At 46.1% G+C, this 23,128-nt stretch overlaps 1 long non-coding RNA gene across 1 annotated transcript in view; it reads left to right on the top strand.

Annotated features, from left to right (window-relative positions):
- The first annotated feature begins 5,395 nt into the window (after positions 1-5,395).
- Positions 5,396-23,128, top strand: part of LOC137370983 (uncharacterized) — a 35,839-nt gene continuing 18,106 nt past the window's right edge. Inside the window, exon 1 of the long non-coding RNA XR_010975154.1 lies at positions 5,396-5,444. This is a non-coding gene — a long non-coding RNA (uncharacterized lncRNA). The remainder of the gene's footprint in view (positions 5,445-23,128) is intronic.

The raw sequence follows: 23,128 nt of genomic DNA, 5'->3' as shown, positions 1-23,128 counted from the left end.
ATTAAACCCACTGTTCACAACCTTGGTGTCACATTTGACCGAGATGAGCTTCTGACCTCATATTTATGTCAATACTAACACCACCTATTTCCACCTCTGTAACATCACATGACTCTGCCCCTGTCTCCACCTTCCTGTTGCTGAAACCCTCATTCATGCCTTCGTTACCACTAGACTTGACCATTCCAATGCACTGCTGGCTGGTTTCCCACATTCTACCTCCATAAACTTCAGGTCATCCAAAACTCTGCTGCCTGTGTCTGAACTTGCACCAAGTCCCATTCAGCTATCACCCCTGCGCTCGCTGACCTACATTGACTCCTGGTCAAGCAAGGTCTTCATTTTAAAATTCTCATCCTTGTTTTCAAATCCCTCCATGGACTCACCCCTCCCTATCTCTGCAGTCTCCTCCAGATCCACAACCCTCCAAGATATCTACACTCCTCTAATTCTAGCCTCTTGAACACCCTGATTTTAATCACTCCACAATTGGTGCATGCACCTTCAGTTGCCTAGGCCTTAAGCTCTGGAATACCCTTCCTACCCCTCTCTATCTCTTTCTTCCTTTAAAACACTCCTTAAAACCTATCTATTTGACTAAGCTTTTGGTCATCTAATCTAATATCTCCTTATGTAGCTCGGTGTCATATTTTGTTTTACAATGCTCCTGTGAAGCGCCTCGGGATGTTTTATTACATTAAAGGTGCCATATAAACATAACTTGTTATTGTTGGTTGTTGGATTTGTCACTCAGTTCCCTCAATGGTTGGAACATACATAGGCGTTCTAGGCTGTATCTTACAGGTGTCGAGTTTGAAGAGGGTATCCCTTGTCTCCAATGTGCCAGCCCTGAATCTGCTTCCTGGAACAAAAAGGTTTGGGATGTTGGACTGCCTCAGTATGAAAGCTTCATGACAGCTCACAAGGAATCTGAAACAGACCTGCATGAACCTCTTCTTGTGGTTTCACGCCAGTTGCACATTGATGGATGAATATCCCTTGTGGTTTCTCAAAACTGCTAGTTGTGATGCCAATGCTTGGATTGTCACATATGAGCAGCTGATGGAACCCTGTACCTGTGGGATTCCAGCCAGACAGGTGAATCAAAGTACCTGCTCATTCTGGCTATAGTCAACACAGGGGAAATTTACACAATTATCAGCCCTGACAAACAATCCATCAGTGACCTGCCTTCTACATTTATATGCAGCAGACTGGAAGATCCTGAATATGTCACTGGTAACCCCCTGGTAGTATCCAGTGGTGAAATGGTTGAAGCTGGTGGTCGCTTTCAAAGTCGCTGGTAATGTGTGGCCAGCGGATCTATAAGAAACGGTGGCAGGATTTTCAGTTTGTCAGGGTCCCAACCACATCCTGAGGTGGAAGCAGTCATGGGTCCCGATTTTCCCTGAGGTCAGCCCTAAAAGGCAGGTTTGGTGGGAAATTGGCGGCGGCAGGTGCGGGAAGGAGGTGGGGGGCTGAAAGTGTGGGTCCAAATTAAAGACATAATGGCAGCCATTACTGTGGCAGCAGTCTTGGAACGCAATGGCAGGTGGAAGTGAACAGGAAAAGAAATGGCCAGGCACCCATGGCAGGACCGCCCCAAGGTTTAGCAATGCCTTCAGGAGGTCATGTTGGAGGCTGTGCGTGAAAGACAAGGTGCCTTGTTCCAGGAGAGTAGCACAAGAAGGCCACCCAGCCAAACTAACCTGGCCTGGCTGGAGGTGGCAAAGCATGTAAGCAGCTGCAATGTTGTCAGGAGGACCTGGGTACAGTGCTACAAGAGGTTTAATGACCTTCCTTGTTCTGGCAAGGTGTGTGAAATGCAACACCCAGATGACAAGCCTCCAGGTCTGCAGCCACAAGCAGACAGACCAGATTTGGAATTCTCTTCCTCAAAAGGCAGTGGAAGCAGAGTCTTTGAATATTTTTAAGGCAGAGGTAGATAGATTCTTGGTAAGCAAGTGGGGGGTGGAAGATTATCGGGGGTAGGTGGAAATGTGGAATTATCAGTTCAGCCATGAACTTTTTGAATGGCAGAGCAGGCTCAAAGGGCCAAGTGGCCTACTCCTGCTCCTAATTTGTATGTTTGTATGTTCATATTAGCAGTCTGTGTGCACATGGTGCTCCTGAACACGGAAGAAATGTGTGCCCAGGATAATGACTGATGCATCAGCAAGGCTCAAAGTCCTAGTGCTATTGAGGAGCTGGCAGCACCATATATAAAAGAAGCTGCTGGAATCAGTGAGAGAGGCCAGCATTGCCTTATCTCTTTTCTTCGGAGGAGACAAGGGCACACAATGCTAGCGAGAGGGCTTGTACAGGAGGAGTGCCCCAGGCATCCTTACTGCAATGGAGGAGGCAGCACATGACATCACCAGGGTGGCGCCTCATGAGGAAGTGGGCGATAAACGATGGGAATACCCTGTCAGAGAGATTGAAAAGATATTGAATTCTGTAGATGAAGGGGATGGAGTGCATTCCTCCCCATGCAACAGCATGCCAAAATTTCAGCTGCAGTGGGAAACCTCAGCTCTTCACAGACATCTGCTGAGAAGAGGCAAATTCTCATAATCTTATTCTTCTGTCTCCGACAGGGTGAGTTGTGGAGGGGGAGCATGCTAGTGCCACTGTAACATCACCAGGGTCCTCGGATGACGTGGAAGCCACAGATCCAGCAGCATCACATCATTCAAGCACACCCTCCACCAGTGCAGATGCACTCACATCGATGGATCCTCATGCCTGGTACTGGGTGAAGAGCATGTCACTAGTGAGCAGGAAGAGATGAGAGAGGCAGATTTTCAAGGATGGAGAACAGACACAGCTATGCTTAGCTGGGCATAGATGCACAGCCTCGGGAGTCACAAGCAAGGCAGCTCCACCTTGACCAGCAGCTTGAGAGGTGTGCTCACATGTCAGAGTTCCCTGAGGCAGTGCAGAGTCACAGGCTGAGAATGCAGAGTCCATTTTTCAGTTCATGTGCACCACTGTGGCTCAGGATTTTGAACGCATGAGCTCCTCCATTGAGAGAATGGCCAACCTCATGGAGAGCCATATGCGGCAGCACTTGGAGTGGATGCAGGAACAGCGCACTGACATGTAAAGAATGCATGCTACATTCTGTAGCATTGACCGGTCCATGGCACTGTTGGAGCAAGGATGCATGGAGTGGATTCCAGTTGTGCCCCAGTTGATGGTGTCCTCCAGCGATCTAGAGCACCAAAGGGCTGAGGCAGTCACCGATGAGGAGGAGTGTGGCACCCCTCATGGGTGCCATCATCAGCCTCCTTGGTCCCTCTGACTGAGGGACCATCTATGCAGCAGAGCCCTGTGATGGAGACTGCCCTTGCATTGACGTCAGTGCAGCAGCTGCTGGAGGTGCCTCTATAACAAGGACAACCGCCACTGGCATCTCAGCTGCAAGCAGACACACGGGAACAGGCTGTTTCCATCTCATCTGAGGCCACAAGGGGAGAACCATACAGTCATTTCAATGAGTCACTTGGGTGACTTTTATTTGTGCTTATGTAAATTATTATTTTTTAATTACATTGCAGATGTTGAGCCATGATCTTTAAGGTATGAGCTTCCTTTCTTTAATGGTAAAACTGGAAAAGAGGGAAGAAGTGGTGACGGGAAGCAATGGTCTTTGAACAGATCACTGAGACCACTGGAGAGACGTGTACCATGAATTGGCGGTAAGAATGGAACTAATCAAAGTTGTGTGTTTAATGGATGTGTTCATACGGGCAGAGCAAAGCCAGAGTATGCAATCTTGCTGGATGAAACTTGCTTAGGTGAAATGTGCCAGGATCAGATGTGTCCTGGCGCCATCCTGATGAGTGCTTTGACTTCTGAGATTTCCCCAGCCACCTCCCTACACAACATGGGCACCGTTATGTTTTGCATCTTCCTTCTTCTCCTCCTCCTCCGATGAACTGTGTCGATCTAGCACTTCACCCTCTCCAGAGGGCCATTTTATGGAGAGCGCAGCAGTCCACCACAATGCAGGAGATCCTTGCAGGAGTGCACTGCGGGGCACCACCCAACTGGTCAGGGACTGGAACAGCATCATCAGAAGGCCAATGGCCTTCCCAATGGTAGTCCTTGTGAGAAGATGGCTTTTGTTGGAACATCTTTGTGCCTCCGTCTTGGGGTCACGTAAAGGTGTGAGGCGCCATCTCTTCAAGGGATTATCCTTGTCCCCTAGAAGCCATCCACATATTTTTGGTGGTGACATGAAGAGCAGAGGTACCCTGGACTGCTGGAGGATGAAGGCTTAATGGCAGCTGCCAGGATAGTTAGTGCATACATAAATAAGGCACTTGTTGTGGTCGCATACCAGCTCAACTTTTAGGGAGTGGAAGCCCTTCCTGTTGACAAATCTCACTGGCTGCTCACTCGGTGCCTTGATGGCCACATGGGTGCAATAGAGTCCATCTCATTGAATGGTGTGGCCATGACTGGCTCCCCGGTGTGTGCCGCCTCCTTCTATTTGGACTGTTCTAGGTCCAGCGTGGACCTTATGCCTTTCCATAAAAATTGGAGGCTAGCCCTTAATAAACTGACAACAAGCTTGTTAACAGGCTTAATCGGCCATTGCTGCGAATCGGGCGGGTTGCCGGGTCCGCTTTCTGCCCTCCTCAGCAAAGTCGCTGAAGATCGGAATGGTGTCAGGAAACGGGGACGAAATCTGGCATTGGGAAATTCTTCACCTGCCCGCCTCTGTTCCCAACCCCCATTTGGCCACCAAAATTCTGCCCCAGGTCTTCCTGTAGGAGGTTGCAGATGTCTGTCCCTACCTGATGTAACAACCTTAGTCTGTGGAAGCACTGCTCTTCGGAGAAGTCAAGAATAAGTAAAAACTATGTATTTGGGCGGTTTAAAATCACTTTCTTTTGGTTGCAGCAGCTTTGACAGAAGCGGAGGTGCGGAGCGAACTTGCAGCTGAGAGGTCAGTTTCAGTGTAAGTTAAAGTTAATTCCCTTTTGTTTTCAGAGGACCAGGGGACTGCTGGGTAAGTAAAAACTATATATTTGGGCGGTTTAAAATCACTTTCTTTTGGTTGCAGCAGCTTTGACAGAAGCGGAGGTGCGGAGCGAACTTGCAGCTGAGAGGTCAGTTTCAGTGTAAGTTAAAGTTAATTCCCTTTTGTTTTCGGAGGACCAGGGGACTGCTGGGTAAGTAAAAACTATATATTTGGGCGGTTTAAAATCACTTTCTTTTGTTGCAGCAGCTTTGACAGAAGCGGAGGTGCGGAGCGAACTTGCAGCTGAGAGGTCAGTTTCAGTGTAAGTTAAAGTTAATTCCCTTTTGTTTTCGGAGGACCAGGGGACTGCTGGGTAAGTAAAAACTATATATTTGGGCGGTTTAAAATCACTTTCTTTTGTTGCAGCAGCTTTGACAGAAGCGGAGGTGCGGAGCGAACTTGCAGCTGAGAGGTCAGTTTCAGTGTAAGTTAAAGTTAATTCCCTTTTGTTTTCGGAGGACCAGGGGACTGCTGGGTAAGTAAAAACTATATATTTGGGCGGTGGCTGTACCCGAGACACTACACATGTAGTGTCTCCCACCCACCCTCCTCCTCTAACCAAAAAAAAGGACTCTGGTGTGTTGATAAGGTAAGCTTTTTATTTAAAAAGTTCTGTCCGTCGGATTGCTAAGCTAACAAGTTTTGACTTTTTTTTTTGGTTTTTCAGTAGATTTGTTGGGAATTTAGAATAGTGGGAATGGAGGTTAAGGCAGTTGTAAGTTCCTCCTGCAGAATGTGGGAGGTAAGGGTCGCCAAGAGTGTCCCTGCTGACTGCATCTGCGGGAAGTGCACCCAACTCCAGCTCCTCGAGAACCGCGTTAGGGAACTGGAGCTGGAGCTGGATGAACTTCGGATCATTCGGGAGGCGGAGGGGGTTATTGAGAGGAGTTATGGGGAGGTAGTCACACCTCAGGTAAAAGAAGTAGGTAGATGGGTTACCATCAGGGGAAGGAGAGGGAACCAGCAGGCAGTGCAGGGATCCCCTGTGGCCGTTTCCCTCAACAACAGGTATACCGTTTTGGATACTGTTGTGGGGGACGACTTACCAGGGGTAAGCAATGGGGTACAGGTCTCTGGCACAGAGTCTGTCCCTGTTGCTCAGAAGGGAAGGGGGAAGAGGAGCAAAGCATTAGTCATTGAGGACTCCATAGTTAGGGGAACAGATGGGAGTTTCTGTGGGAACGAGAGAGACTCACGGTTGGTGTGTTGCCTCCCAGGTGCCAGGGTTCGTGATGTCTCGGATCGTGTTTTTGGGATCCTTAAGGGGGAGGGGGAGCAGCCCCAAGTCGTGGTCCACATAGGCACCAACGACATAGGTAGGAAGAGAGATGGGGATTTAAGGCAGAAATTCAGGGAGCTAGGGTGGAAGCTTAGAGCGAGAACAAACAGAGTTGTTATCTCTGGGTTGTTGCCCGTGCCACGTGCTAGCGAATCGAGGAATAGGGAGAGAGAGGAGTTGAACACGTGGCTGCAAGGATGGTGTAGCAGGGAGGGTTTTGGTTTCCTGGATAATTGGGGCTCTTTCTGGGGTAGGTGGGACCTCTACAAACATGATGGTCTTCACCTGAACCAGAGGGGTACCAATATCCTGGGGGGGGGGAGATTTGCTAGTGCTCTTCGGTGGGGGGGGGGGTTTAAACTAATTCAGCAGGGGAATGGGAGCCTAAATTGTAGTTCCAGTGTACAGGATGTTGAAAGTAGTGAGGTCAGGGATAAGGTTACAAGGACGCAAGAGGGCACTGGCAAGCAAGAACTTGGTTTAAAGTGTGTCTACTTCAACGCCAGGAGCATCCGGAATAAGGTGGGTGAGCTTGCAGCATGGGTTGGTACCTGGGATCTCGATGTTGTGGCCATTTCGGAGACATGGGTAGAGCAGGGGCAGGAATGGATATTGCAGGTTCCGGGATTTAGATGTTTCAGTAAGAACAGAGAAGATGGCAAAAGAGGGGGGGGTGTGGCATTGTTAATCAAGGAGAGTATTACAGCGGCAGAAAGGACGTTTGAGGACTCGTCTACTGAGGTAGTATGGGCTGAGGTTAGAAACAAGAGAGGAGAGGTCACCCTGTTGGGAGTTTTCTATAGACCTCCGAATAGTTCCAGAGATGTAGAGGAAAGGATAGCGAAGATGATTCTCGACAGGAGCGAGAGTAACAGGGTAGTTGTTATGGGGGACTTTAACTTTCCAAATATTGACTGGAAATACTATAGTTCGAGTACTTTAGATGGGTCAGTTTTTGTCCAGTGTGTGCAGGAGGGTGTTCTGACACAGTATGTAGACAGGCCAACCAGGGGCGATGCCACATTGGATTTGGTACTGGGTAATGAACCCGGCCAGGTGTTAGATTTAGATGTAGGTGAGCACTTTGGTGATAGTGATCACAATTCGGTTAGGTTTACCTTAGCGATGGGCAGGGACAGGTATATACCGCAGGGCAAGAATTATAGCTGGGGGAAAGGAAATTATGATGCGATTAGGCAAGATTTAAGATGCGTAGGATGGGGAAGGAAACTGCAGGGGATGGGCACAATCAAAATGTGGAGCTTATTCAAGGAGCAGCTACTCCGTGTCCTTGATAAGTATGTACCTGTCAGGCAGGGAGGAAGTTGTCAAGCGAGGGAGCCGTGGTTTACTAAAGAAGTTGAAGCGCTTGTCAAGAGGAAGAAGAAGGCTTATGTTAGGATGAGACGTGAAGGCTCAGTTAGGGCGCTTGAGAGTTACAAGCTAGCCAGGAAGGATCTAAAGGGAGAGCTAAGAAGAGCAAGGAGAGGACACGAGAAGTCATTGGCGGATAGGATCAAGGAAAACCCTAAGGCTTTCTATAGGTATATCAGGAATAAAAGAATGACTAGAGTTAGATTAGGGCCAATCAAGGATAGTAGTGGGAAGTTGTGTGTGGAATCAGAGGAGATAGGGGAAGCGTTAAATGAATATTTTTCGTCAGTATTTACAGTAGAGAAAGAAAATGTTGTCGAGGAGAATACTGAGATTCAGACTACTAGGCTAGATGGGATTGAGGTTCACAAGGAGGAGGTGTTAGCAATTTTGGAAAGTGTGAAAATAGATAAGTCCCCTGGGCCAGATGGGATTTATCCTAGGATTCTCTGGGAAGCCAGGAAGGAGATTGCAGAGCCTTTGTCCTTGATCTTTATGTCGTCATTGTCGACAGGAATAGTGCCGGAAGACTGGAGGATAGCAAATGTTGTCCCCTTGTTCAAGAAGGGGAGTAGAGACAGCCCTGGTAATTATAGACCTGTGAGCCTTACTTCGGTTGTGGGTAAAATGTTGGAAAAGGTTATAAGAGATAGGATTTATAATCATCTTGAAAAGAATAAGTTCATTAGCGATAGTCAGCACGGTTTTGTGAAAGGTAGGTCATGCCTCACAAACCTTATTGAGTTTTTCGAGAAGGTGACCAAACAGGTGGATGAGGGTAAAGCAGTGGATGTGGTGTATATGGATTTCAGTAAGGCGTTTGATAAGGTTCCCCACGGTAGGCTATTGCAGAAAATATGGAAGTATGGGGTTGAAGGTGATTTAGAGCTTTGGATCAGAAATTGGCTAGCTGAAAGAAGACAGAGGGTGGTGGTTGATGGCAAATGTTCATCCTGGAGTTTAGTTACTAGTTGTGTACCGCAAGGATCTGTTTTGGGGCCACTGCTGTCTGTCATTTTTATAAATGGCCTGGATGAGGGTGTAGAAGGGTGGGTTAGTAAATTTGCGGATGACACGAAGGTCGGTGGAGTTGTGGATAGTGCCGAAGGATGTTGTAGGGTACAGAGGGACATAGATAGGCTGTAGAGCTGGGCTGAGAGATGGCAAATGGAGTGTAATGCGGAAAAGTGTGAGGTGATTCACTTTGGAGGGAGTAACAGGAATGCCGAGTACTGGGCTAATGGGAAGATTCTTGGTAGTGTAGATGAGCAGAGAGATCTTGGTGTCCAGGTACATAAATCCCTGAAAGTTGCTACCCAGGTTAATAGGGCTGTTAAGAAGGCACATGGTGTGTTAGCTTTTATTAGTAGGGGGATCAAGTTTCGGAGCCATGAGGTCATGCTGCAGCTGTACAAAACTCTGGTGAGGCCGCACCTGGAGTATTGCGTGCAGTTCTGGTCACCGCATTATAGGAAGGATGTGGAAGCTTTGGAAAGGGTGCAGAGGAGATTTACTAGGATGTTGCCTGGTATGGAGGGAAGGTCTTACGAGGAAAGGCTGAGGGACTTGAGGTTGTTTTCGTTGGAGAGAAGGAGGAGGAGAGGTGACTTAATAGAGACATATAAGATAATCAGAGGGTTAGATAGGGTGAATAGTGAGAGTCTTTTTCCTCGGATGGTGATGGCAAACACGAGGGGACATAGCTTTAAGTTGAGGGGTGATAGATATAGGACAGATGTTAGAGGTAGTTTCTTTACTCAGAGAGTAGTAGGGGCGTGGAACGCCCTGCCTGCAACAGTAGTAGACTCGCCAACTTTAAGGGCATTTAAGTGGTCATTTGATAGACATATGGATGAAAATGGAATAGTGTAGGTCAGATGGTTTCACAGGTCGGCGCAACATCGAGGGCCGAAGGGCCTGTACTGCGCTGTAATGTTCTAATGTTCTAATGAATGCTGAGCCTCTGTCTGTAAACCCTGTGACATAGTTAGTGCCTCCTGTCACCTCTGCCCCTTTCCTGTGCACCTCTCCCTGTGCAACTCGCTGCTGTGCACTTGCTGATACCACCACAGCATGTCATCAGTGCCATAGATGGTGATGGTCTTCCTCTTCTGATATCCAACATGCCTCTCATCCTGATCTGGTATTTGAAATTCTCAAAGGTTGGAAAAAAGGCTGTTTCAACGCAAGCATGCTCTGCCAAACATTTGGCAGAGGGAACTATGCAGTTCAGCTGCAATAAGAGAGCTTTCATTCAGAAATACACACCTGAACTGCGGCACAAACTCACCTCCGTTTCCCTGGTTAGTTTCCTGAGCCTCAGGCAACCCATGCCGCTCAAGTTAAATTTGGAGCCAAGCTAGAAACAATTTAAAAAGAGCTCATTAGCGTCGCCTAAGGATGTTAATTGCACCACTAAATGTCAGCCTGCACCAAATTGTTAAATATTAAATCCTTGACTTCAGCGTGTCGATTTCTCTCCGGCATCCAAATGCATTATCATTGAATCAGGAAGTGGGCGATTTGGGGCAGACTTACGCCTCAGCTCTAAAAATCGCAAATTTTCACTCCGCATTCACTCACAACTCATCCGCTGTTGGTGGTTAAAATTTCCCAAATTAACAGAGGTGAGTTTGTGCCGCACTTCAGGTGTGTATTTAAACTTGTCATTGTCTCATTTTATGAGCTCTTATTGCAGCTGGTATCTTATCTTAGTTCCCGCTGGCAAATGTTTGGCGGAGCATGCTTGCGATGTAACAGCCTTTTTCCCAACCTTTCAGGATTTAAAATTTGACCCCAGTTGCTGTCTTACCTGCTGAGAGTTTCCAGGATTTTATGCTTTTATTTCAGATTTCCAGCATTCACAGTATTTTGTTTTTGTAATAGTACTATGAAACTGAACAGCAGTAATAATGTGTCATAATAGAGTTCTGTATAACATTAGGTTATTTATACTTACGAGATTTTAGTTGATCTCAGCGTGGTACCATTACTGAAAATTAATTGTGCTAAAATACAAGAAAACTGTTATATGGCACATGCATGGCTATGTTACACTGCATAATGCAAAGGAAATTCCACAACGTAAAAGGGAAAGAAAGAATTTGCATTTTTATCCTTCTTAGGCAGTCCCTTGGGAATGAGGATGACTTTCTTCCACTCCAGGGTTATGGGTCCTTGGGTGACTGAATAGTCCAATTCTGGATCTGCATACTCTGCCACAGGTGGGGCAGGTGGTGTTTGGTGAGGTGAATGAATGGGATGCTTGAATTTCCGAACACTCCTTCTGCTGTTTGCACTTGGTCGCTGCCTGGGCATGTTGACGTTATTCGAACTGGCTGGCACCTTCGTGAATGCTTCTTCTCCATTTTGGGCAGTCTCAGGCAAGAGATTCCCACGTATCAGTGGAGATGTCACATTTTTTCAGGGATGCTTTCAGGACATCCTTGTAGCATTTCCTCTGCCTTCCTGGTAGCCTCTTGCTGTGACGGAGCTCAGAGTAGAAAGCTTGTTTTGGGAGTCTTGTGTCAGACAGGCGGATAATGTGGCCCACCCAGCATAACTAACTAGCCATGACCAGTGTCTTGATACTGGGGATGTTGGCCTGAGAGAGGACACTGATATTGGAGTGCCTGTCCTGTCACTGAATTTGCAGGATCTTGCAGAGGCACTGCTGGTGATATCTCTCCAGGGTTTTGAGATGTCTGCTGTACAGTGTCCATATTTCCGATGCATACAGGAGGGCAGGTCTTGGGCTTTGAGCGAAATTCTAAAATATGGCAGAGAGGCACTCTTGACACAAATACATGGTCTCATCTCCCTCAACTGGAAGGAGGAGAGCATGCCAAGGGATCTCCGAGACACCATAATCTAGACCATCTTCAAAAAAGGTGACAAGACCAACTGAGGTAACTACAGAGGCGTATCCCTGCTGTCCGCCACAGGGAAGGTCACCGCAAGAGTCCTTCTCAACTGCCTCCTCCCCGTGGCTGAAGAGCTCTTACCGGAATCACAATGTGGATTCCGTCCATCAAGAGACACAGTGGACATGATCTTTCCAGCAAGACAACTCCAAGAAAAATGTAGTTACCAGCAGCAACCTTGGCCTTCTTTGACCTCAGAAAGGCCTTTGACTCTATCAACCAGGAGGGATTATGAAAAATCCTCCTCAAATTTGGCTGCCCGGAGAAATTCATCACCATCCTCTGCCTGCTGCATGACAACATGCAAGCTGTAATCCTTGCCAACAGATCTGCCACTGACCCATTTCGAGTGCAAACTGGGGTCAAGCAAGGCCGTTTAATCACTTCAATGCTTTTTCCATCTTCCTCGCCGCAACATTCCACCTCATCTCCTTGAAGCTCCCTGCCGGAGTAGATCTACTCTACAGGACAAGTAGGAAACTATTTAACTCACGCCACCTCCAGTCCAGAATCAAGGCTACTCCAACCTCTGTCATCGAGCTGCAGTATGCTGACAACGCTTGCATATGCACACACTCAGAGGCCGAGCTTCAAACCCTCATTGATGCATTCACTGAAGTGTATGAAAGAATGAGCCCTAAGCTAAACATCCGGAAGACAAAGGTCCTCTACCACTCTTTCGCCCCCACCACCCCTACCCCCATCACAACACTGCTCCCCAACTATCAAGATCCACGGCGAACCACTGGACAATGTGGATCACTTCCCATACCTTCAGAGCCTCCTCTCAGCAAGGGCAAACATCGACAATGAAACTCTGCATCGCCTCCAGTGTGCCAGCGCAGCCTTTGGTCGTCTGAGGAAAAGAGTGTTTGACGACAAAGACCTCAAACCTGGCACCAAGCTCATGGTCTACAGGGCCACAGTGTTACCTGCCCTCCTGTATGCATTTTTATAGAGCCTTTCACAACCTCAGGACATACTAAAGTGCTTTACAGCCAATTAAGTGCTTCTAAGATTGCCACTGATGTCAGGTAGGAAATCCTAGAACTTTAGTTTCATCGGGAGTAAAGGAAAAATAGCAAAATAAAGAACTTGCACCTATATAGCCAGTCCTCAGGGCATCTCAAAGCACTTCAAAGCCGACAACTTACTTTTGTGGCTTAACCACTGATGTTTTGTCGGCAGACAACTTGCGCATTGAAAGATCCACAAATTGTAATTCAATAATAAACATTTTTGGTGGTCATGGTTGAGAGTAAATGTTGGCTAAGACACCAGGGGAATTTCCTGTTCTTCTTTGAATAGTGCCATAGGATCTTTTACACCAATCTGAACTGGGATATATGGCCTCGGTTTAATGTTTCATTTGAAAAACAGTACCTCTGGCAATGCAGCACTCCCTCAGTACTGTACTAAATTGTTGGCCTAGTTTACATGCTCAAATCAGACAATGGCCCTTGAACTCGCGAAAAATGATCAGTTTCTCCACCCTTATTCTAAGAGGAATCTAAATCAGGGGACACAATCACTGACCAACGCAAGCAAATGGACCGCTGGGTGGAACACTACCTAGAACTGGACTCCAGGGAAAATGTTGTCACTGAGACCGCCCTCAATGCAGCCCAGTCTCTGCCAGTCATGGATGAGCTGGACGTACAGCCAACAAAATCGGAACTCAGTGATGCCATTGATTCTCCAGCCAGCGGAAATGTCCCTGGGAAGGACGGCATTACCCCTGAAATCATCAAGAGTGCCAAGCCTGCTATACTTTCAGCACTGTATGAACTGCTTTGCCTGTGCTGGGACGAGGGAGCAGTACCACAGGACATGCGCAATGCCAATATCATCACCCTCTATAAGAACAAGGGTGACTGCGGTGACTGCAACAACTACCGTGGAATCTCCCTGCTCAGCATAATGGGGAAAGTCTTCGCTCGAGTCACTTTAAACAGGCTCCAGAAGCTGGCTGAGCGTGTCTACCCTGAGGCACAGTGTGGCTGTCGAGCAGAGAGATCCACCATTGACATGCTATTCTCCCGTCGAGAGCTACAGGAGAAATGCCGTGAACAACAGATACCCCTCTACGTTGCTTTCATTGATCTCACCAAAGCCTTTGACCTTGTCAGCAGACTACTAGAAAAGATTGGATGCCCACCAAAGCTACTAAGTATCATCACCTCATTCCATGACAATATGAAAGGCACAATTCAGCATGGCGGCGCCTCATCAGACCCCTTTCCTATCCTGAGTGGCGTGAAACAGAGCTGTGTTCTCGTACCTACACTGTTTGGGATCTTCTTCTCCCTGCTGCTCTCACATGCGTTCAAGTCTTCAGAAGAAGGAATTTTCCTCCACACAAGATTAGGTGGCAGGTTGTTCAACCTTGCCCGTCTAAGAGCAAAGTCCAAAGTACGGAAAGTCCTCATCAGGGAACTGCTCTTTGCTGACGATGCTGCATTAACATCTCACACTGAAGACTGTCTGCAGAGACTCATCAACAGGTTTGCGGCTGCCTGCACCGAATTTGGCCTAATCATCAGCCTCAAGAAAACGAACATCATGGGACAGGACGTCAGAAATGCCCCATCCATAAACATCGGCGACCACACTCTGGAAGTGGTTCAAGAGTTCACCTACCTAGGCTCAACTATCACCAGTCACCTGTCTCTCGATGCAGAAATCAACAAGCACATGGGAAAGGCTTCCACTGCTATGTCCAGACTGGCCAAGAGAGTGTGGGAAAATGGCGCACTGACACAGAACACAAAAGTCCAAGTGTATCAAGCCTATGTCCTCAGTACCTTGCTCTACATCAGCGAGGCCCGGACAACGTACGTCAGCCAAGAGCGACGCCTCAATTCAGTCCATCTTCGCTGCCTCCGGAGAATCCTTGGCATCAGGTGGCAGGACCGTATCTCCAACACTGAAGTCCTCGTGGCGGCCAACATCCCCAGCATATACACCCTACTAAGCCAGCGGCGCTTGAGATGGCTTGGCCATGTGAGCCGCATGGAAGATGGCAGGATCCCCAAGGACACATTGTGCAGCGAGCTCATCACTGGTATCAGACCCACCGGCCGTCCTTGTCTCGCTTTAAAGACGTCTGCAAATGCGACATGAAGTCCTGTGACATTGATCACAAGTCGTGGGAGTCAGTTGCCAGCGATCGCCATAGCTGGCGGGCAACCATAAAGGCGGGGCTAAAGCGTGGCGCGTCGAAGAGACTTGGCAGTTGGCAGGAAAAAAGTCAGAGGCGCAAGGAGAGAGCCAACTGCGTAACAGCCCTGTCAACCAATTTTATCTGCAGCACCTGTGGAACAGTCTGTCACTCTAGAATTGGCCTTTATAGCCAGTCCAGGCGCTACTTCACAAACCACTGACCACCTCCAGGCGCTTACCCATTGGCTCTCGAGACAAGTAGGCCAAAGATAGAAAATTCTAAGAGGAAGAACTCAAACTTGCCAGAATTTGGTTAAAATACATTTGACCCACAAAAGTTGCAGATAAACCTCAACACAGAAACATATACTGTCAGGGAGCACCAAGTATTGAAATCGGGAACACTCTCCTCCAAAAGGCAGTGGATGCTGGTTCAGCTGAAATTTTCAGGATAGGTTTTTGTTAGGTAAAGGTATCAAGGGATAGGGAGAAAAGGCGGGTAAATGAAGTTCAGATACAGATCAACCATGAGCTAATAGAATGGCCGAACAGTCTCAATGGTCTGAATAGCCTACTCCTGTTCCTAACTTCCAATTCTTGCTCCCGACTCTCTCAACTGGTTTCTCATTTCCCAATGCACTGACTTCAAAATCCTTGTTCTCATCTACAAATCATTGCACAGCTGTGCTGCACCCTACCTCTAATACTTCCTGAAGCCATATATACCAGCTCCAAACCTCTACTCTTCAGAGTCTAGAATACTCTGTAAGATCTCCTCCATCCCACCATTCTGCTTCAGCATTGTTGGCAGATCTTTCAGCCAACACAGCCTTGTTGTAGAATTATACCCTGCAGAATCATACCCTGCCATTAGGCCTACTGTTTCTGTGCTGGCTTTTTGACAGGGCTATCAAATTAGTCCCACTCCTGTCCTCGTCCCTCATGGCTCTGCAAATTTCTCCTTTTCACGTTTTATCCAATTTCCTTTTGAAAGTTACTGTTAAGTTACTATTGAATCTGCTTCCACCACCTTCTCGAATTGTATTCGAGCTCAGAACAACTCGCTGTGCTAAAACAAAAAGTTCCATTTCCCCCTTGAATTTTTGTCTAATTGCCTGATGTCTGTGTCCTGTGGTTACCAACTCTGGTCAGTGGAAATAGTTTCTCCCTTTCTAATAGATAGGTGCTCACATTTTTGAACACCTCCATTAAATCTGCCCTTAACCATCTCTGCGATAAGGAGAACAATCCCAGATTCTCTAGTCTCTCCATATAACTGAAGTCCTTCATCCCTGGTACTATTCTGGTAAATCTCTTATGCACCCTCTCCAAAACCTTGACATCCTTCCTAAAGAATGGTGCCTAGAACTGGACACTACCCTGGATGAGTGATTTATGAAGATTTACCATAAGTTCCTTGCTTTCTCACATCTACTTACCTTGCAAGCACAACCATCATTCTCTTTCTATTGTTTCCAAATTTATAATCTTTTCTCTCCACCAGGGCCTTCACACATGCAGCAGCAGTTGGTGGATCTCATGGACAATGAATCCTCAGAGGGGCTGTCTCCTTCTGAGGGTGCACGGTCACAGGACCCATGCTTACTATGCACCAGCTCAGATAGTCACACTTTGGTACAGATAGTTGGGGTTTCCCTTGGTGACTCACAGTTCATATGAGTAGGAGGAGACAGTGGAGGTGGTGACAGCCGTGGAGAGTCTGCATTAGAGGGCATAGCACTCTCCAAGCTCTCCTCATCTAGATACAGACCCTACACCTTGGGGCAGTGGATGAAAAGGATAATCATTGAGCAGCAGCAAAACCTCTGCCATGCACTTATAGGCCTTCCAAGCACACTGTCCCCAGTTGCAAAGAGGATGGAGGGTCCATCTCAAGCATCAGTGTGTTGATGTCACAGGGCATTTGAGCATGTCTTCTTCCAGGGATAGAGTGGCCAACTCTGTGGGACATCAATCGCGACAATAAAATGAGTCCATGCGGGCCTTGATCATGACTATGCAGGCTCTGGATGCCAACATGACTGGTGTCTTAAATAGAATGAGAGACACATTAACCTTGATCTTTCAGCATGTCACTGATTTGCACCAAGCTGCTCACCAGCAGAGTTGTAGGATTGAAGAGCAGCTGGGCTATGGGAGGGATGATGGCAAAAGGGGACATAGAAGTAGGGATAGAAGTAGGGACTCCTTTCAAACTGCTTCCATCTTTCACCATTGATTCTTTCTCAGTCAGTACCCAACGTGCCGCCTCATCTTCTAATGGCTGAGTCTGCCCCTGCACAGTGCAGTTGGAGCAGTCTTTGGCAGGGCCATCATGGGCTCCAAAAACTCAGGATGCTGGCCAAAATCATCTTAGCATTCAAAGCAGGGATCTGAGCAGCCTGACTTGTTATACTCCAGAAAGCGTGTTGTTGAAGGATTATGCTGGAGTCAATCTTTACTCAGACTTGCATTAATTTTGCAAAGTACACAGATTACAAACATGCAACTCCTCACTCAAACCTTCACTCAGTTTCATTAAGTGTCTCCTGATATACTCAAGAAAGTCCCGAATTAACACCCTCCACCTGCATATGATTAAACATAATTAACATGACTATCTCTGTTCAAAACATAATTTGCACCATGTAGGAGAGGTAGAAAAAGTAAGAGTAAAGCTTTGTAGTTGCAGAAGAGTATGCACATAAGTGTTTGAGAAAATGTTCTGTTAAGTTTATGTTATTTAGTAGTGTTACGACCAGGTGAGAAAGGTGTCTTAAACACACCATATTTTGAGCTCCCCCTTGGTGAATCCTTGTTCACCACTTTCCAATTATAAGGCAAAGAAATGAGCACAAAAAGACTTTCTTAGGTTTAAAGAAGAAAAGTGAAATTTATTAAAACTTAAATTCTAATTTGGTTAACGCCTACGGATACATGCTAGCATGCAGATGTGATACGCACATTTTTTTTATTCATTCATGGGATGTGGGTGTCGCTGGCTATGCCAGCATTTATTGCCCATCCCTAATTGCCCTTGAGAAGGTGGTGGTGTGCTGCCTTCTTGAACCGCTGCAGTCCATGTGGGGTTGGGACACCCACAGTGCTATTAGGAAGGGAGTTCCAGGATTTTGACCCAGCAACAGTGAAGGAATGGCGATATAGTTTCAAGTCAGGACGGTGTGTGGCTTGGAGACAAATAGAGACAGAAAAGAGAAGAAAATAAAGTGGAGAGGTTTGAGGCAATATCTGATATTACTTGCTTCGAGCTCACTGTAGAGTCCTTTTCTATGTATTTCTTGCTTGTAGGTCTTTGTGCCCAGTATTCTTCTTAAACCTTGTTCACTGTAGGACACTTTTCTCTCTTGGGGTTCATGTGTCTTCAATGGATTCCAAAGCTGCTGAGAAAAAGATGAGAGCAGACAGGAGAGAGATATTCACAATCCAGGAGCCAGGATCTTTCTACTTTGTTCAAATTCTCTGTGGCTAATTTAAAACTCAGTTCAAAACTCTACAACAGCCAGTTAGTCATGTGACCAAAATGGTCTGACTACATCTTTTGTATATTGGGAGCAGGGACTGGTTCCTTTGTACCAACACTGTCTGCTAGTATGCAACAATGTCTTTCCGACTAGGGGCCTGGCAATTTCCTGTAATAGGCCCTCTTTTCTTCCCAGCAACAATTTGAAGTTTAATGTTCATGTGGCAAAATTAATGTGCCTCATTCTTGGCAGGTGGGGGCCTGCATGACAAGTAGGATCACAAAATTTATTATTTTGCTCTACTCTCCCCTGTTGCACATTCCTGGTTGTTGGGTGGCAATTCGCCTTTTCAGTTGTTTGTTGATGAATGGGAAGATATGAATTGATGGGGCCCAATGGGAGGGATGCGCAATGGGGTGGTTGGTTGTTAGCAAGATGGGATGCATCCTAGGCTGCTGAGGGAAATAAGGATGAAATTGTGGAGGTGATGACCACAATCTTCCAGTCTTCCTTAGATTAACGGTTTATGCTCAAAGAGTGGAGGATTGCAAATAATATACTTTTGTTCAACAAAGGGAAGAAGGATAAACCTGGCAAATACAGGCCATTCAGTTTAATGTCAGTGATGGGGTAGCTTCTAGAAACAATAAATTTGGTGGAAAATTAACAGGCACTTGGACAAGCATGGACTCACAAAAGAGAGCCAACATGGATTTGTTAAGGGAAAATAGTGTTTGGCTAACTTGATTGAGTTTTGTGATGAGGCAAAAGAGAGGGTGGATGAGGGCAGTACAGTTGATGTTGTGTACATGGACTTTCAAAAGGCGTTTGATAAAGTACCTGTTAGAAATATTGAAGCCCGTGGGATAAAAGGGGCATTGGCAGCATAGATACGTAATTGGCTCAGGGATAGAAAGCAGTTTTTGATATAAATTAATGACTTGGATTTGGGGATGCAGGACACAATGTTGACATTTGCAAATGACACAAAACAGCAGTGAGGAAGTTAGTATTAGACTTCAGGAGGACATAGGCAGGCTGGTGGAATGGCAGAGGAAATTCAAAACAGAAATATGTGAGGGGATACATTTTGGTAGGAGAATGAGGAAAGACATACTAAGCTAAATGATACAATGTTAGAAGGTGCAAGAACAAAGCGACTTGGGTTTTTTGTCCACAAATCTTTTGTAAGTGGCAGGACTGGTGATCAAAACAGTTAATAAGGCACATGGGATCCTGCGATTTATAAATAGAGGCATAGGGTGCAAAAGCCAGGAACTTATGCTAAACTTATATAAAATCCTGGCCACTTTGCTTTAGGGAGGATGTGAAGACTTTGGAGAGGGTACAGAAGAGATTTACTAGAATGGTTCCAGGGATGAAGGATTACAGTTATCTGGATAGATTGGAGAAGGTGAGGATTGTTCTCCTTAGAGCAGAGAAGCCTAAGAGGTTCTGATGAAAGGTCAGTGACCTGAAACATTAACTCCGCTTCTCTCTGCACAGATGCTGCCAGACCTGCTGAGTATTTCCAGCATTTCTTGTTTTTATTTCAGATTTCCAGCATCTACAGTACTTTGCTAGTAAATAAAATAAACTTTTTCCAGTTGCTGAAGGGTCTAGAACCAAAGGGTACAGATTTAAGGTGATTGGTAAAAGAACCAGAGGGGCCATGAGGAAAAACTTTTCTTTACACAACAAGTGGTTAGGATTTGGAATGCAATGTTTGATAAGTTGGTGGAAACAGTTTCAGTAGATGCTTTCAAAAGGGAATTAGATAAATACTTGAAGGAGAAAAAAATTGCAAGGATATGGGGAAAGAGCCAGGGAGTGTAAGTAACTGGATTGTTCTTTGAAAGAGCAGACACAGGATTGATAGACAGAATAGCCTCCTTCTGTGCTGTACTATTATATGATCATATAATTCTCTGCCTGCTTTGTGCCAATAGGATAGGTGGGTGTGGCTTGGACTGAGATTGGCCATTCGATGTGGTTGTTACATGGGTTGAGTGGTGGTAACTAACTAAACCTTACTGCGATAAGGAATCCCTGGAATTCCAGGCAGCAGTATGAGGAGCTGATGCTGCATTAGGGTCGCCATCTTGCTCTTCCTCCTGTTGCTCCTCAGTTTCATCTGCAGACGATGTGTGCTCCATGCCTTGTTCCTTCTGCAGCTCCAGTCCTCATTGCTGCACTATGTTGTGCAGAGTGCAACACCCCATGATCATCCTGGAGACCCTGGCTGACGAGCACTAAAGGGCACCTCAGGTCTGTCCGGGCACCTGCAAAGCAACTTGAGAATGTCGATCACTTGCTTAATGAAACATCTGGTTGTCATTTGGCTTTCATTGTAACACTCTTGGGCTTCATTAGCTGGTTTTCTCATGGATGTCATCAGCTAAGTTTGTCGAAAGTTTGTCACCGAGCAGCCACCTCTTAATTCTGCTTGCAGATCTAAAGAGGTGAGGGAGATTGGATCTCCGTAGGATGAAAGCATCATGACAGCTCCCCAGGAATTTGATGCACACCTGCATGAACCTTTTCTTATGGTTCCACAGCAGCTAAACCTCTGGGGATACATGGAGTGCCACATGTGTGCATTTGATGATATCCTGCGCTTATGGGAAGCCAGCCAGAGAATGTGCCTGCACTGCTGACTGGCATCATCACAGATGACATTGACAAAATTGCCAGCCCTGGCAAACAATCAGTCACCTTTCTTATCCATTTGTGAAATCCCAGATATGTCTTTGGCAGTGCTCTGGAAGGATACTGTTATGCTCAAGTGAGGAGGGTTCGAAAGGCTTCCCTCTTTTCTCTCTCCTTGTTTAACCACAACAGGTTTAATTCTTTTTTAAAGTGGATGTACTGGCCAATTCAGTAGGTGTTTGGTTCTTCTTATGATCATAGCAAATATGTAATCAGTCGGACAGGTTTTCTTGAGTTAAAAAAGAGAGGTTAACTTTATTGTACCTAAACCAAACTGATGAAAATAAAGGTCATAGAGTTATACAGCACAGAAACAGGTCCTTCGGTCCATTGTGTCCATGCCGGCCATCAAGCACCTATCTATTCTAATCCCATTTTCCAGCACTTGGCCCATAGCCTTGTATGCTATGGTGTTTCAAGTGCTCATCGAAATACTTCTTCAATGTTGTAAGGGTTCATGCCTCTACCATCCCTTCAGGCAGTGTGTTCCAGATTCCAACCACCCTCTGGGTGAATTTTTTTTCTCTCAAATCTCCTCTAAACTTCCTGCCCCTTACCTTAAATCTATGCCCCCTCTGCTAAGGGAAAAAAGTTTCTTCCTATCTATCCTATCAATGCCCCTCATAATTTTGTATACCTCAATACCTCAAAATAATAAACTATGTGCCAACTTACACACACACACACAAATTGGTTACAGAGTGGGGAAAGGTAGATTGGTTGAATTAGAGTCCACAGAAAAAAGGGGTATACAGTCTGTGGTGTTTCATGATTTGGCTGGCTTCTAGCTAAATTCGGTGGTCCTGAGACTTTTAATTTGAAGAGGTAGATGACTGGTTCAGTGACTCACTTGGAGATAGCCATGCAGATGATTTCCTCCAATGGTGTTTCTGACTGTAGCCGGAGTATGCAAAGGTGGTCAGTCAACAAGCAGGATTTGAAGATCGCAAGCTAGAATGGAGAGCGAGAGAGAGAGAGACCCCTACTTGGGTCTGCATGTGTCAGAGTCCAGAAGCTTCTCCTCTGCTGTAGAGAAACACAAGCTTAAAACCACAGATGAGGAGGGGCTGGTCACATGACTGTCACTCTGATTCAAGCATAGTAGTTAGCAATACTTCTTCTTGCTAAAAGAAAGAGAACAAACTGTTCCCTTAAACTTCCTGGGTCTTGATTCTTGCTGGGAAATGAGCATACATTTCATCTCCCTCCTCACAGGCCCTGTAATGTAAGATACAGTGTTGCAAATTAAGTGGCCATCTTAGGCTGCTAGCAAAGTCATCTTTTTTATTTGTTTTGTAAATTTCTTCAACAAATATAAATTCAAATCTCTAGTCAGTGGATTAAAGAAAATTATCATTCAACAAAGCAAGTTGGTGTGACACCTCCCCATCATGTGAAATGAAATGTGACGACAGGAACATTTCATTATGAGGTCACAAATTAAAAAGAAACTGTACACACACACTCATCAGTCTCACTGTCATAGGCGTACTCTGGTTCTGTTTTTTTTGTATCCAGGATGGTTACGTGTTGAGCTAAACCCTAGATAAAGCATCAGCTATCACATTGTTTTTCCCTGCAATGTGGATAATCTTTAGGTGGTAAGGTTGCAGAAGCAAGCTCCAATGAAAAAGCCTTACATTATGGGTTTTGAATTTCTCTACAAAGGTCAAAGGATTATGTTCGGTATAAGCTACAGTCTCTATATCCATTTTGGACATATACTTCAAAATTTTTGAGAGCCAGCAACAGTCCCAGGGCTTCCTTCTCCACAGTAGAGTATCTCCTTTGATAAATTTTTTTTTGGAGAAATACCCAACTGGTCTCTCAATGCTTATCTCATCATCTTGGAGCAGGATGGCACCTACTCCTAGGTCACTAGCATCCACTGCCACTTTAAATGGTTTGTTAAAGTTTGGAGCTGCCAGAACCGGTTCGTTGATTAAGATGGCTTTCAGCCTCTCGAAGGCTGTTTGGCACCTCCCTGACGACACAACCTTTGGTTTTTTTTTGTAATAAGTCTGTCAATGGGGCGGCTATAGTGCTGGGACAAACTTGCAGTACAACCCACACATCCCCAAAAATCGTATTATTTCTTGTTTGGTCGTGGGGGCGGGAAAATCTATCAGCGCCTGTACCTTTGCTTCTTTGGGTAACACTCTCCCTT

The sequence above is a fragment of the Heterodontus francisci genome, chromosome 6 (assembly GCF_036365525.1).
Source record: "Heterodontus francisci isolate sHetFra1 chromosome 6, sHetFra1.hap1, whole genome shotgun sequence".
In the NCBI taxonomy this organism is placed as follows: domain Eukaryota; kingdom Metazoa; phylum Chordata; class Chondrichthyes; order Heterodontiformes; family Heterodontidae; genus Heterodontus; species Heterodontus francisci.
This window is presented reverse-complemented; position numbering and strand designations above follow the sequence as displayed.